Here is a 15699-nt window from a genome sequence, read left to right on the forward strand (position 1 = left end):
ATTGATGGTCCTTCAGAGAGAAGCCGAGTTTAGGTTTTGTGATTCAGCAGGATCCTTTACTCTTGTTGACCTTACCCTTCAGAAGCGCGTGGGTGTTGCCGGGAGATCAATCAAGGCTTCCAGTGCTAGTGTGTGAGGAGCAGTGCCTGAGAGTGGGGAATGGGAGGAAGAAAATGGAGACAGAGGATGGCAGGAATGGAGTGAGGAGGGAAGAAGGAGGAGAGGTGGGAGTGGAGTGGAGTGAACGGGGGGGGGGGAAAATGCCACTTAAGGCTCCACTGCATGTGAGGAGGGGTCTAACCACAAAGACCAATCCAGAGCCAAACTTCTTCAAAACTTAGGCATGTTCAGATCCTTCTTTAGGCCCAAACTAGTTTCTCTGTGGCAAAATCCGCTTTTGTGTGTGTGTGTGTGTGTGTGTGTGTGTGTGTGTGTGTGTGTGTGTGTGTGTGTTTCTTGGGCACAGGAGCATGCCATCTGCTTGGCATTGATTCCTGGCACTGGCAAAGGCAGGGTGGGTACTATAACTACTCTTGGAATTATTTTAATAACATAGACAAGGTGGGCGAGGCAATATCTTTTATTCTGTGTAGCTCAAAAGCTTGTCGCTTTCATCAGGAGAAGGTGGTCCAATAAAAGATATTACCTCTTGTCTCTCTAATATCCTGGGACCAACACGGTTACAACACCACTTAATCAGATTGTTCTACAGTAATATTGTTACCGTATTGGGATTATCTTGTTATTAATTAGAATGATATTAGCAATCCCAACCCCAGCAGTATTTTAGGCCTTGCTAGAGAATACTTTAGCTCGTTAAATTCTTATTAGTGTTTAAGATTTATTTTAGCATCCAGCATATTCTTGGCACTTTACTGACGGAGTATAAAATGCCGTCTCTGCCCTGAGATCTACACTGCAATCCGAGGTGTGATTGCAGCTCAGGTGGATGTACCCGCCTGAGGTAAATCTGCATTGCTAGCCTGTGCCCGCCTCCCACACCGCTGCATGTACACTGCTCCTTTTAGTCATGCTAGCGTGTACAAAGCTAGTGAGGGTGTGTCTAGCTGAGCTGCTGTGCTCCGGGGCTGGACCACCCAGTGGCCCCGCCGATCAACTCCTCCTCCTCCTCCTCCTCCTCCCTCCCATCGCCCACCCACCATGATTAGCTGTTCAGGGACAGGCAGGTGGTGCTGGGGATGGGGGAGCGAGGGGGGGAAGAGACGGGATGAAGGCGGAGCAGGCGCTAGAAAAGGCAGGACAGGGTGGCGCCTTGGGAAAGGGGTGGAGTGGGGGCAGGGCCTGGGGCGGAGCGGGGGTCGAGCACTACTGGGAAATGACGAAGTCGGCACCGTGCTTTAAGCTATGTCTTCACTGCACAAAATAAGTGTGTTTCTATACTGAGGCTGCTAACATGTTAACTGTCTCGATGCAAAATCCTGAAGGAGATAATTTATGGGTAGTTTTCCCCTCGACTACCTATGCCAATGTAAAAAGACTCCTTTTTTGGAGTGAAACTGTAGCCTAAATAGAGAGGGGGAAAAGTGTCAGCTGATGGCAGACTGTAGAGGAGAATATCAGTCTGGCAGGGTAAAAGCTCCAGCAATAAGGCATGATCTTTTCTCGTTGTATTAAACATAGTGACCCATGGAACTCATTGTCCCAAGAGTCTGATGGGTTTAGAAGTTGATCTGGGTAACAAGAACTCCTGCAATTACACTCGGATAGAAAAAAACACTGTAAGGGATTCCTGCCTTAGTACATCAACTGGTCTCTAACTATCTGGGGTTAGGAAGAAAATTCCTTCCAAGACAGATTGTCGTGTAATTGTCCGTGATGAACATTCTTGGAGCGTCCTCTTGAAAGGCAGTCCCAGAAACAGGTTACTGAGCTAGGAGAGGTCTGATCTGATCCAGCTAGTCCCATATTCTTACATTTCTGACTGCGTTTTCAGCTCCAAAGCACAGATATCCCTTCTGTCTGCAACTCTGTAGGCTCCTTCAGGAAGTTAAATGTTAACTCTTTCGCTGATGCTCTTCCTGTGTTGCTGCTGCATTCGATTGACATGCTTGTCTGGTATATCTAGCAGCGAAGAAGAACAGGTGCACTCTTTCTCGAGCATACCAGAAATATGCAGCAGCAATCAAAGTAATTAGCTATAATTGCAGAATAACTACCATACAGTGGCAGGACACCGAAATAGTCAGGTAATTACAAAGGATTATAGATGCGTGGTTATTTCAGTCATCCAGGATACAGAGGGATTTATTTCTTGGGAATGTGGGGACTAGTGGCTAGAGCATGAGACTGTGAGATGGGAATGGCAAGTTTTATGCCTGATTCTGCCCTTGAGTTGCTGCGTAGAAAATCCAGCATCTGTTGGTCTATCTCAGCAGTTCTCAAACTTGATTGCACCGTGACCTCCTTCTGACAACAAAAATTACTACACGATCCCAGGAAGGGGGACTGAAGCCTGAGCCCGCTGCCCTGGGTAGGGAGGCCAAAGCCCAAGCCCCACTACCACGGATGGTGAGGAGATAAAGCCCCAAGTGTTTCAGCCCCGGGCAAGGGACCTGTAACTTGAGCCCCATCACCCAGAGCTGAAGCCCTTGGGTTTCGGCCCCAGACAGCGAGGCTCAGGCTTTGGCTTTTGCCCAGGGGATGGGATTCTTGGTTTGGCTTTGAACGCCAGCCCTGGTGACCCCATTAAAACTGGGTCACGACCCACTTTGGGGTCCCAACCCCCAGTTTGAGAACCGCTGGTTATCCAATAGATTTACCTACCTATCTCATAGGAGTTTTGTGAAACTTCCCAGCTTTTAAAGTTACTTTGAGGTCCTCAAATAAAATGCGCCACATGAGTTCAAGGTGTTATTTAACCACCCAAGTATCTGAAGGAACACACAGCTTCAGGGCTAAAACCCATAGTGGTGATATCTGAGCATCCTGCTCTTGCCAGAACTGAGAGGAACCCGTGCATTTGCTTGCTACTCAAATCCTGCAGCTCAGGTCAGAATTCCATGGGATGATCCGAGACGCACTGATGCTGCTGCCCCCCTTCACAAAGGAGCACCCAGCGTGCTTGGCTAGTGCGTTATGTAGATAGCAGCCTGTGTGACGACCGCCTCTTGGCTGACATGTTGGGGATTGAACTGGGAGTCTCCAGCTGTAAAAAGCACAAGCTTGCAACAGCTTGAGTTAAATAGCCAAAACGCTTATAGCGAGAGGCTGTAACAACTCATCTTCTTTGTGTATCAGGCACCTGTAACCCAATCACCATGCACATTAGTTGGCTTAGTCAGCAGTTTGACCACACTCTCTATTAGGCAGTCCACTACCTCAGAGGACTGTGGTGTCCTGACCAACATGGGAGAAGGTCCATGTTCCATCAACTCTCAACTGGAGTCCCACCCTCCTGTGTACAGGGAGAAGGAAAGATGCTCCGTGGACCTTGTCTCCCTTAATATTCCATCGAGCAGAAGGCATGATCCATCTCTTTATTGCCCCATCCTGTACAGCGGGATGATACCCAAGGTTCCCTGTGCATGTGAGTAAGGACTAGTCATATTATTTGTGCCCTGTGCTTTCCAAAAGTTGTTAACAAATTACCATGTAACCCTTGATTACCCCTTATGCCCTCTCTTTGGAGGAATGTTTTGGAGGCACTATGCGATAGTCTATGCTTATTTGTAGAGTTGTTCTAAAAACCTTGCTAGGAATAGGGGGAAAAGCCTTTCAGAAACTAATACAAAACATCCAAAGACATGAGCCATTAAGGAGGGCAAGATGAAAAGATGGTGTGGCTAGACTCCATACAGGAGACAAGATAGTATGGTGGCGGGACATCTTGTAAATTATGTAGCTTTTCCAATCCTGGCCTTGGCTCTCCAGAGAGGATTAACAACATTAGTGCCCTCTTGTTTGGCAGTATTTACCCTCTATTTAGCAGCAAAGAGGTTTCAATTATTTAAAGGTACATGAGGACATGAAAGCCATTAGGAACGGACATAGCCTCCCCGTCCTGAGATATTTCAGTCTTCTCCAGGCTACCCCCAAATCCATCTTGTACTGCTTGTGACAAACATCTGAAACTAGAAAAGTGATGGGAAATGTGCAGCATAAACTGGAAGGAGGAGAACTGCTTAAGCATAAAGTTAGAGCCGAATTTCATGTTGAGTAACTTTGTCAGAATCCATCAGTGGGTGGAATTAGGGACCATCTCTAATTGCAAGGAAAGGGAATCTGGATCTGCAAAGGCTTGTGAAGAAAATAATGATCCTAAAATAGGAAAGGAAAAGGAGGATTGGCGGAAGGTTTTTATCTAGAGGTAGGCGAACCTCTGAAAGGATTCAGAGCTCAGGTTTCGTTCAGATAAGCATTCTAGATGATGCCCTCTGCATAGGATGACCAGATAGCAAGGGTGAAAAATCGGGACGGGGGTGGGGAGTAATAGGCACCTATATAAGACAAAGCTCCAAATATTGGGACTGTCCCTATAAAATCAGGACATCTGGTCACCCTACCTCTGCAGCTTTCAAAACTGGGTTGGTGATCACACTCTCCCATGGGATCTCCAGCCCAATTGCACTGGAAATACTATGAGATCAACTTTCTCATGATGCCTTGGCATGTCAGCTCCTGGTATCAAGTGCAACCTGCTGCTCAAGAGACTGAAATTGCTGAGGGAACCCAAACCCATTTTCAAGCCCCCCAGAAGTGGTTTGCATTGAGTTTTGGGTGAAGGTTCAAGTGATGGGAGCTGGCCCAGCCACCATACTACCTGCTCTTTGAGTAAATAAAGGAGTTAAGTCCTCCGGGTTGTCAATTCAGCACAGCTTTTAAGGAGAGCTGACCCTGCATAATATAGGCATGGGCACCAGGAGGCGATAGTCCCACATTCTGTCTTTTCAGCTGAAAGCACATTTCTTGTTGTTTCATTGACTCCATCCCTTTGGTGAGAGTTTGATTTTAGGGAACTCCTGTTCATCTGCAGGGAAATCTCAAACTTCTCTACAAAGCACGGTGTTAGATCCTGCTAGTGCAAGGATTGCATCGGCAAATGCAGCAGCCATAATATGCTCTGTGACAGCTAGCACACAGCCTTGGATGCGAGTACTTATTTTAGCAAGGAAGAATATCGGTCAGGAGATCAGTGGGGTCCTCTCTTACTATTGTCTAGACAGGTTCTGTGCTAGCTTCCACCTAAATAGACACAAGGGATGATCAGAAAGGACTGTGACGTGTCATCTCAGCTGAAGTATAGCACGCCTTTCCCCTCTCTTTCTGCACTGCCGTTTAACCTTGGATCTGAGCCCCATGTCATAGGGCAGGACTACACTTAAAACGCAGCATCAGCACAGTTGCAGAACCTAAGTGGAGACTCTCTCCTGTCGGCGTAGATCATCCACCTCCCCGAGAGGCGGTAGCTATGTCAACAGGAGAAGCTCTTCTGTCGACATAGTGCTGTCTGTGTGGGGGGCTAGATCTGTGTAACTACGTCACTCAGGGATGGCATTTGAACCCACAACCTCCTACAAATAAAAAGCCACTTTGGTATCTGTGACATAGCTCCCAAGTTACCACCCCCAGCGGTGTAGCTTTGTGCTGTGATCTCATCAGCTTTCCCGAGCCAAGCAAGGTTCGGCTGGGTCTGTAATTAAATGGATGACCTGGAAGCTGTGTCTGTGCCGTGCTGGTGAGATAGGGCTTACCTACCCATGGATTTATCCAGGAGCAGCTCCTGATTAACTTCATGTGTGGACACACTTATTCTGCAAAAAGTGTGCCTGGTTCCTGTTTACCTTAACCCGGGAACAACTCCATGTGTAGACAAGCCCTTCAAAAGGAGAACTTCTCTCCCTGAGACTTGTCTAGAGTAGGATTTAAAGGCATGATGTTGGCACTAACAGGTGCTAACAAGTATGGTTTAAAAGTCTAGTGTAGACTGCCTTTAACACATGCTGAACTGGTCAAGTGAAAGCTAGTGGGGAGTCTGGGTTTTAACTTGGCCAGCTTAGCACATTTGCCATACAATTTGCATTGTGCTGACTAGAAGTTTAGACTGTGTTAGCTAGATCAAGCTAGCCAACAACACACCTTTAAACTCTAGTCTCGACACAGCCCGAGTCAGTGGCGGTCTAGTGCCCCAGACTGGCATTAGGGCATACTGCTGCAGGAGGCACTGTCATTCAAATATGATTGTAAACTCGTGTTCCTGTCCACTTGCAATATTAAAGAACCCAGGCACTTCTTATGAGTCTGGAGATGTTAGCTCTGGTGTCCTGGCCAAATTCCACCATCCTGCTTTTCTAGCTTCCTCCTGCAGTTTCTTCATCCTCATCTCCCCTGCAACTGCTGTGTGAATTGCACCGAGCTGTTAAATACCAGGTCTTTCACCCTAGACGTGGCTGCATTTCACTGGTGGATAAAGTAATTCATTTTATATCATTTTGTGGTGTGCTTTGTGATCCGTCACCATGAAAGGGTCATGCATAAGTGGAAGGTCATTTTAATTACAGCTTTGAGAACCTCCTTTGTCATAGCAATATACCATAGGGAACATCCCTGCATTGGCCAGGGATCAAGGGAACAGGCAAGGTGACCAAAGGGGTCTTTCCCATTTCTATGATCCTATTCCCTATCCATTGGATTATATTGGATTTATTACAACTGTAACTGAAAGCAGTGTCAGGACCAAGGGAGGATTAAAAGCATGCATGGCATGTATATGGTATACAGCAACTAATCTAGCCTGACATTTGCTGTCAATCAAAGGATGAGGGACGATAACTAACAGTGCCTTCTCTCTTCAGTCATGAAGATAAATGTCAGACATCAAGTGTCATTTATGTGCAACCCTCCACTGACGAACGAAAGAACTACAACAAAGTGCTACGTTCCAAGGCACAGTTGCATGGAATCCAATGAATGCCCCCAAACCAATGTGACTGACTGTACCAAAATTCTACACCCAAACATTACAGGCCCAGATTCTCTCCTGCTCTGAGATCTGCTTGGTGGGAGGCAATGAAGGGCAATTCAAGGTGCTGGTTACAACTCCCTGATTCTCCAGTTAATTGAGCCCTGGCCCCTGCTGTATGTTAGAGGAGACCATATGCTGATCTAAGTTCCAGCAGTTGGCTCTGGTCTGCAAGGACCATGCAGTAGCTCTAGTAGTCAATCTTGCATGGAGTCTCTGTTCTCACGGCACCATTATAAAGAGAGCTCACGGCCGAATGGTGTAAGTGTGTGGCCCTGAGTGAGACCTCTCCATGCCTGAGTGTATCCATTTGTAGAATGAATGGAATCACTCCCATACATGGATGTCTGGGGACTCCGTGTTTCCAAAACACTCTCAGACCTTGAACTGGAAGGTGTCCTGGAAGGCCAAAGTTAACGTTATTACTAATAGCAGAACACAATTAATATTTATGCAGTCATCACCGCCCACCACATCACAAAATACTTTATGGAGAGAGAATTGATCTTAAGCAAAAGAAGGAAGGGGGATGTAAGGGGAGATTTAAAGAGAGGCAGAGGTGAGGAGAGGGCCCAGATATTTTCTTTTTTCCCCCTTTCCCTTCTTCCTTTTTCTCATCAGTTTTATTTGCCAGTCAAGCATCCGTTATGTATGTGCCAGGGCCACCCCGTGGATCCATTGCAACAGGGCAGACAATCTTCTTCGCTCAGGAGGATAAAGCTAGGCAGAACGCACCAGAGTGCCTTTGTCATGCCAAACTCTCTCAGGGAGACAGAGGGAAGGGCGGGGGCATCCTGTCCACCCCCCGCGAGCTCTGCAAATGAAGCTGTTAGCTGGCATGCGATCAGATAGCCATTGGACGTCGATAATTCTGTATCAGATAATGGGAAATTGTTTGACGATAAGCAAGAGGGTTTTGCCTTGAAATCAGTTTTTAGCTCCCTAAGTCGTGATTGTCACATCAGCGATTTCATTTTAATTCCTCAGTAAATGCCCTTGCTGAAGTCCTAACCCCATTGAAATCAATGGAAAACCTCCAATGGGAACAGGATTTCACCCCTGAGCCTACAAATATCTTTAGTGTCTTAATTATTTACAACATGACTGAGATTTTCAAAGCTGCCTGATGATAGTTGCTTGGATGCCCAATTCCTACTAGTCTGGGATTCAAAGGCAGCTTTGGTGGGGGGTGAGGGGGAATCAGCCTAGAAGTTTATAACCAGGTAAAGAAAAGTCTGCAGACTGAAAAGTTATAAGAGGTCCTTGCTTGTCAGGGACAGCTGAGTCAAAGGGGACCTAAGGGGAAGGCTGGCTAAAGCAAGGAAAGCCAAGAGGAATTATTGCTCTGTGTTTCTCAGTTTATTTGCTTTTGTTGTGTGGATGATAAAACAAGCCCCGAGGAAAAGGCCTTAAAATACTTTATTAAAAGGGCTTCATTCCCCTTCCCAGACTGGTGACACCGCCCACTTACTGGGACGTAAGTGGTGAATGAGCCTTCAGCTGGCATGCTACATGTAGTTAACTTTCACCCTACTGGCTTTGACGACCTTGGATGACAGGTGCCATGTCGGAAGCATTACTGTTGTTATTGACAGGAATACAAGTTTTGTATTGAGTTAGACATGTCTCTGCATGAGCCCTAATCAGTTTTAAGCTGCCTTGTTAGAACTTTGCAAGCTGCTGGGTGGTTTCACTAGCTGAGGGAAGGGAAATAAATCTTCAGGGACTATTCTTTTAAGGCCCACTTTGGGGACTTAAGTGGTACATAGGCCTCAGCCTGGCTCCTCTGCATGGGGGTGAATTTCACCCAATAGCCAACTCAAAACATTCAAAAATCATAAGTCAAGCCCCCCAAAATTAGGAGATTAAAAAAAATAATACATTCTGTGTCCTTTTTATTTGCCTTCTGGTGTTTCAGTCTTTAACGGGTAAATTTTCAAGCTTTCATCTCTAGCCATGAGGGGTAGATACTTTTCTTCTTTAGAGGAAACTTACCTTCTTCTGTGATCACATGACTCCACAAGCTGGGGCTTTAAGACAAAAACACCAAATATAGCAAGAGTTGGCAACATGGTGATAGCGAATTAGGTTTCGCAGCATCTCTGTGACATGAGGGTTTGATTCCTAATGCTGTTTTTACACATGGCTAAAAGGGAAAGGGCCTGATTCTGCAGTCCTTACTCACACAAGTAGTCACGAGGAGGCCGAAAGAAGTAGAGAAAGGGGACAGAAGGGAAGAAAGATGGAGTGAAGATGACAATAGCTGAAATAAAGAGGCAGGAAAAGGACAGAAAGAGAAAGACAAGCCTTTTGTGCAGGTTCATTGGCTGACTGGGAAAAGGCTTGGGGATTGATTAAGTGAGGCCAATTCCTGTAACTGATATTATAGCGGGTCAGGGGGGAGGGAACCCAGCCAGCCATGGCGGTAATATGGGTACAGCTGCCTCTTTGGATTGTGCCACTTTGGCTAAAACGGCATTAGAGCAACATAAAATGAAAGCGCGTGAGAGAGAGAGAGAAGTAACATTACTTTAATTCGAAGACAGAGGACATTAAAAAAAAAAAGCAGTGATTTGGGTTCTTTTATTCATTACTAATCATAAAAGGCCTAGACTGCGTTGCCAGTGGCTTTAAAATCCAAGACCCCATTAAACCCTTTTCTTGCTAGTAACTCCGCACTTGGAAACTCACTTAGAGAAAAAGAAAGAAAAGGAAAAAAAAAAAGCCAATTTAATCAAGGGGAGACTTAGAGCAAAGAGCGTCACTGATCTTACCTTTCTGCAGGGAAAGCTTTTAGGATCAAACAGCTTAGACTGCCTGTTTGCCTAAAGAAACCCCATGGAATCGGCAGCGTCCCGCTGCCTCCTGCTAGGGAATTGCCCCGATTCCAGCTCCTCAAAAAAGGGCATTGCCCCCCATTCCCCGGCATTAACTTAGGATTTATTCCTGCTGCCTGCAAAAGCCCGCAGCTCAGGGGACGGTGGCTTGAATGAAAGATGAGATAGGAGAGGGAGAGATGAGCAGATAAATGGAATGGATAAAGCCCGCCGAGAGAGAGAGAGAGAGAGAGAGGTGCTTTAGATTAAGTTCCCTTATGATAAATAGCAGCCATATTTCTTGTCGTTTGAAGTTCACACTGGGGTGTGGGGAGAGAAGCAACTGGAATACTATGGGCTGTGATCAAGCCAAACTAGATCTGACCTGGTCAGTACCTGGTCAGGATTCCAAGGGCAAACACTGCAGGTGTCTGTAAGTCCAATAGGTGGCACTTTTTCCTCTGAGTCCATCCTAATGTATCATTCCCTAGACCAAAATCACATGCTTTGATACGTCAGCCCTCTCTGTGTACTGCTGCAAATGTCTCTCATTGCCAGCCCTGCAGTCACTGCCCTCCGTCCAGCTCAGATGAGAGTTATAATTAAAAGAGCTGTTCCCTGAGACCCAATGACTTATTGATTTTTGTGTGTGTGTGTCTGTGTTTCATACTCCCCAGGGAAATAGAAGAAACCATTCATTTTAAAAGTGAGACCTGGGCATGAGGCAGCGACCTGCTCCAGGTTCCATCCCTGGCACATTGTTATCATGTGCAGAGCTGTGCTCTGGGATGAGAAAACAGCTCACTGAAAAATGTTCAAAATGACATTGTGGGGGATCTCATGTACCTGCAATTTTTCCGCTTTTCCCCTTCAATTCCCCCTTCTAAACACGGTTAAAACACAGTATCCAGGATTGGCTCAAAATCTCCGTCTCACGAAATTCTGAGCAGGAGCGCTGGGGCGGCCATGTTTGGATGGCAGGATGAAAATTTATTTTGTACGTTGTCAGCTAAGAGAGAGGGAGAAAAAAGTCTCATGTTCTTATTGGCTCCTTTCTTCTTGTCCAAATGTCCTTCTCAGAGCTGCTCTGTGGACACCTTTGCTTAAGCTCATAGAAGTTGTGATTAGCTCTCATTTTTTTAAAGACTTAAGTGAGACTCAAGCCTGGTGTTGAACTTCTGCATAACTGTGAACACCCCCCCCCAACCCTCCATGTGTCAGTTGCCAAAGAGAAATAGATTCCAACTGTTTGGGTGTAAACTGGCCATGAAGAAATTCAGGCTGGAAATTAGAAGAAGGTTTCCAGCCATCAGAGAGGTGAGGTTCTGGAACACATTCCCAATAGGAGTTGTGGGGATAAACTTAAAAGTATAACTGGGTTCAAAAAAGAATTAGATAAGCTCATGGAGGATAGGTCCATCAGTGGCTACTAGCCAAAATGGTCAGGGATGCAACCTCATACTCTGGTTATGCCTAAACCTCTGAATGCCAGAAGCTGGAACTGGACAACAGGGGATAGATCACTCAACAATTGCCCTGTTCTGTTCATTCCCTCTGAAGCATCTGGAACTGGCCACTGTTTGAGAACAGGACACTGGGCTAGATGGACCATTGGTCTGACCCAGTATGGCCGTTCTTATGTTCTTACACGTAATTAGTTTCAAGCGTCAGCTGAACAAATTTATGAGTGCAAGGTTGGTTGTGATGGTGAAGGGTGGGGCTTAACAGCCCTGTGGCTTCAGGTTTATGTATTATGTTCCTGGCACTCATGCTTCCGGTTTTCAGCTGGTCACTGGCAGGGGGTCATGCTTACGGTTTTCAGCTGGTCACTGGCAGGGGGTCATATTCTGGGAGGTGTTGTGGTGGGTTTTTGTGTTTTTTTTTTTTAATCTTCTTCCTCTGAAGCATCAGGGATGGTCGCAGCTGGAGAATGGGACATTGGCTGGGGTGGGCCAGTGCTCTGAAGCAACACCGAGCATTCTCTATTTCAAGGGCTTGGCTGGCCAGTTCTTGCTCATGTGATCTAACTGATCGCCACATGTGGGGTTGGGAAGGAATTTCCCCCCTCATCAGATTGTCAGTGACCATGGGGTTTTTTTCACCTTCCTCTGCATCTGGGGGTGTGGATCACATACTAGGATTATCTGGGTAGATCTCACTTAATCACTTCCCTGCTGCGGGGCCTTGGGCACTGATGCACCTTGGTCCCTCTTATTCTCTCACTTTGGTCTAATTACGGCTGTTGGGTTTAGTGTGCAGGTACTGGGTGCTGTTGGTGCCCTGTGATATACAGGAGGGCAGACTAGATGATGTAGTGATCCCTTCTGGCCTTATATGCTATGACTCCCATATCTAGCTGGCAGGTGGTGGTGGCTATCAATAAGCAATAACATACCTCACTGAGGCTGGGAGTCATGCTAGCCATCCTTCATTCAGGACAGATGTAAGAAGCAATTAAGCTCCTTTATGTTCTAAGATAGCTAAAGCACTAGGAGCTACTGTCCAAAATACAGACCACCACATTCAAGGCTGGACAGACACTGAGCTATGTGGACAGAGGATTTTTGCTGATTGCAAGCACAGGTGGCTGGATGTGTGGAAGCCAGAAAGCAAGGAAAGAGCCTGGAGGAGAAAACTAGCAAGAAATTGGTAATGTATCCCTGAGAAAAAGCCAACAGAGTTTTTTGGGCAGATTGCTGGCTGGAAAGAGGCTTGGAATTTTGAGCAAAGAAACTTTCCTCCTATTGTTTGATTCCTACTGTGTTCAGGAAAACAGAATTTTGTGTACATATTTTGTAAGTAAACCGGATTGCATCAAATATATGACTCTTTCATCAACTTCTCCTCCTAATAGAAACAATCTGTAAGGCCCCAAATATTGGCTAACGACTCAGGATATGAAGAGGTAATGTAGCCTCCTGGGTGTTTATGACATACTCATCCCTGTGACATGTCTATGAGGCAACAGACAGCTTCACAGTTCAATAACAACATTAATAAAAGGAATGCCCACCTTTTTGCCATTTTTGCAGTAAGCAGGAAGGGACAATGCTGACAATGGAATTTTGGAGGCTTTGGCCATTGGGGAAAAAAAATCTATGTTGTAAAATAAATAAAGTTACAAAGTTTCAAATACATTTTTAAACTTTCCTGCTTGTATTAAAAGGAAAACCCAGAAGCCCCCAAAATGGTCCTCAGTGTCTCAGTACTGGGTTAAACATATCCAAAGAGATTTAAAGAAAGATTCTCATTAGCCACTACTTGAGCACTGGATTTTGGCTGAGCCATCCAGAGAATCTGTTCTGTGATGGAGATCTCTCATTGAAAATAAGTGTAAGCAAGTGGTGGTGGCAGATTTCTTTGTGTGAAGCCTAACCAGCTTGTGGAAGTACTTAGAAGTGTTATTTGGGGATTTACTCTGTTGTCATTGGGCAAGCCACACAATCCAGATACTGTTGTACTTGGCAAGGTGTCCCATTATTTCCTCTTCACAAAGCTTTGTCCTTAACTAAAGCCCGAACAAGCCTTCATAAAGAATTAACTTCAGCCACCTGCATTTCAATAGCGCTTTATTGAGCTCTCCGTTCAGGGCTCTGCTTTGCTCAGAGACATCTGCAGGGCATCCGTTTTCCTAGAAAGACTTGCTTCCATCTGCTATGTAGACTTGGAGGTAAGGAAACTCCTGCTTCTGCAAAAACAACAAGGAGTCTGGAGGCACCTTAAAGACTAACAGATTTATTTGGGCATAAGCTTTCGTGGGTAAAAACCTTACTTCTTCGGATGCATAGAGGGAAACTTTCCAAATTTTGAAAAGTTGGAACTCCCCACAGAGTTTCGAGAACACTCATTCTGAGCTCTCTGGGACAGAGACTTGTTTAGTCCTGTTTCCACAGTGCTTAGGAGAATGTGTCTCTAATCCCTGTTTGGGATGCTTAGGGGTTACCAAAATAGAGCTGCTAATTAATAATAATAATAATTAATTTAAATACTAGCTATTTGCGGTGTATGTTGTTTTGCTTTTTTGCATTTGACTCCATTTCAACAATTAAAATAGACACACCTGAGGTGGTTTTGTCAGTTTCCCTTCCTATTTCTGGTCAGTGTCTGGCAGCCTAGATATAGCACTGCGATGTCTTATTTACATCAACAGTCACCACCACCAAAAAAGTTTGTAGTGGAATTTACAAATCATAGAAAAATGTATATTATTCTTTGATTTGGTAAAACCTAGTATTTACTAAACCTAATTTTGCACTGAAGTCAACCGGATAGTGACCTTTTAATTTGGCCCATTCTCGTTGTCCTCGTCTATGCCTGAAGAAAGAGGCATGCTCTTTAGCACACGGGTACCCGAGCACAGTAGGTGAAAATCGCACCCGTGCAAAGCACACTCTCTCTGTGAACCACGTAAGTCCTCAAAATAGTGCTTAAGTGGGACTTAAATAGTGCACAGAGCTTGCTCTGGCTCTTCTGCACAGGTGTGAATTTCACCCAGTGATGTCAGGCCAGCCAACTTCATCCTGCCGGTGTCCTGCCATTGTCTGCTTTCTCGCTCCGCGAAAAACTGCTGAGCTCAAAATCGGGAATTGGTTCCAAGTATGCAGCCATAAACCTGAAGGAAAGTGTGTCTATGTGAGTGAGTGAGTGAGTGTCAGAGGGGATGCCAAAATCAGAGCACAACAAAAACCAAACACAACCCCCCGTCCCTGTATTATTAAGCTTTTAGATATACAGTTTTGAGCAAAGCTTGCAAGTCGTGAATTTGCTATCAAGCCTAATGTAGCATCGCAGATTTTGTCTGAGCTTGCAAAGGATCACATTTGCAGCTCCTGTGAGGCGGGGAAGTGGGCTCAATAAGCTATTTTCCACATCCATGATCTGTTCAAAAAGAGGAAAAGAAGTAAAAGACAATTTTACTTAAAAAAAAAAAATCTCACCCTGGTTTTGGATGCATCCGCTGTGAACCTTATTGCCTGATAAATTGTGTGCTAAATGCAAGCTATACCATAGAATCTATCTGAGCTGGGTGCACAGAGTTGCTTTGGAATATACGTTGAAGTACTGCGGAGTTCTGGTAGGCATTTTCTATTCATGATCTATTAGTAGTTGTACTTACATTCTTAATTAGCTAGTGGAATGATGTTTTTGTACTGTGCTAAATCTGCAAGCCCTCTTGCTAAAATGGAAAAAAAACAAAAGGACATATGATATCTGCCTGAATTTCCACTGAAAGTTTAATCTCTTATAGTTATCTTCATAGTTCCTATTATTGATATTAAGCAAGAACTGATTTCTTCCATCTGAGTTTCAAGACTTATTGATCCAAAAGGAAAATATTGGCAGAAGTGAAGGTATGATCAGCGTCAGACCTCTGATCAAATGCTTATTGAAACAAGACATCAATATCTATTTTAAATAGAGCCAAATTTCACTTCTGTTACTGTCTGTGAATTGACCACAAAGAGGTCACAGTTTTCTCAAATGTATTCAATATTTAAAATAATTTGTCCCATCGTTTCTGTGAATAATTCTCATACAGTAATGCTTTGTGAACTTTAGAAACTTGAGCAGTTTCCAATGGATGGCTGAGTCCAATGGTGTATTTTTCTTCTCTGATTGAATGAGCATAACTTTTGACTCAGGTTACCAGTACAAATACTTCTGAGACACTTTTCTGAATATATTTTTTGACTGGATGACAGTGCTCCAGATCTTTTTGTTCTGTTTGTACAGCCCCTTGCACCGTCAGATTCTCATACATGGCTGTGGCTCCTATGTTCTATAGTAATACAAATAAATAATAATTAGTAATGCTTACTACACAGAGCTAAATAATAGAAATTTAGACTTGTCACATGATTGTTTTGAAGCTTTCAGGAAATCATGAAGCAGGATTTTTTCTCA

At 44.8% G+C, this 15699-nt stretch overlaps 1 protein-coding gene across 27 annotated transcripts in view; it reads left to right on the forward strand.

Annotated features, from left to right (window-relative positions):
- Window positions 1–15699, forward strand: part of NTM (neurotrimin) — a 678721-nt gene that overhangs the window by 421015 nt on the left and 242007 nt on the right. The window lies entirely within an intron of this gene.

The sequence above is a fragment of the Chrysemys picta genome, chromosome 16 (assembly GCF_011386835.1).
Source record: "Chrysemys picta bellii isolate R12L10 chromosome 16, ASM1138683v2, whole genome shotgun sequence".
Lineage (NCBI taxonomy): Eukaryota > Metazoa > Chordata > Testudines > Emydidae > Chrysemys > Chrysemys picta.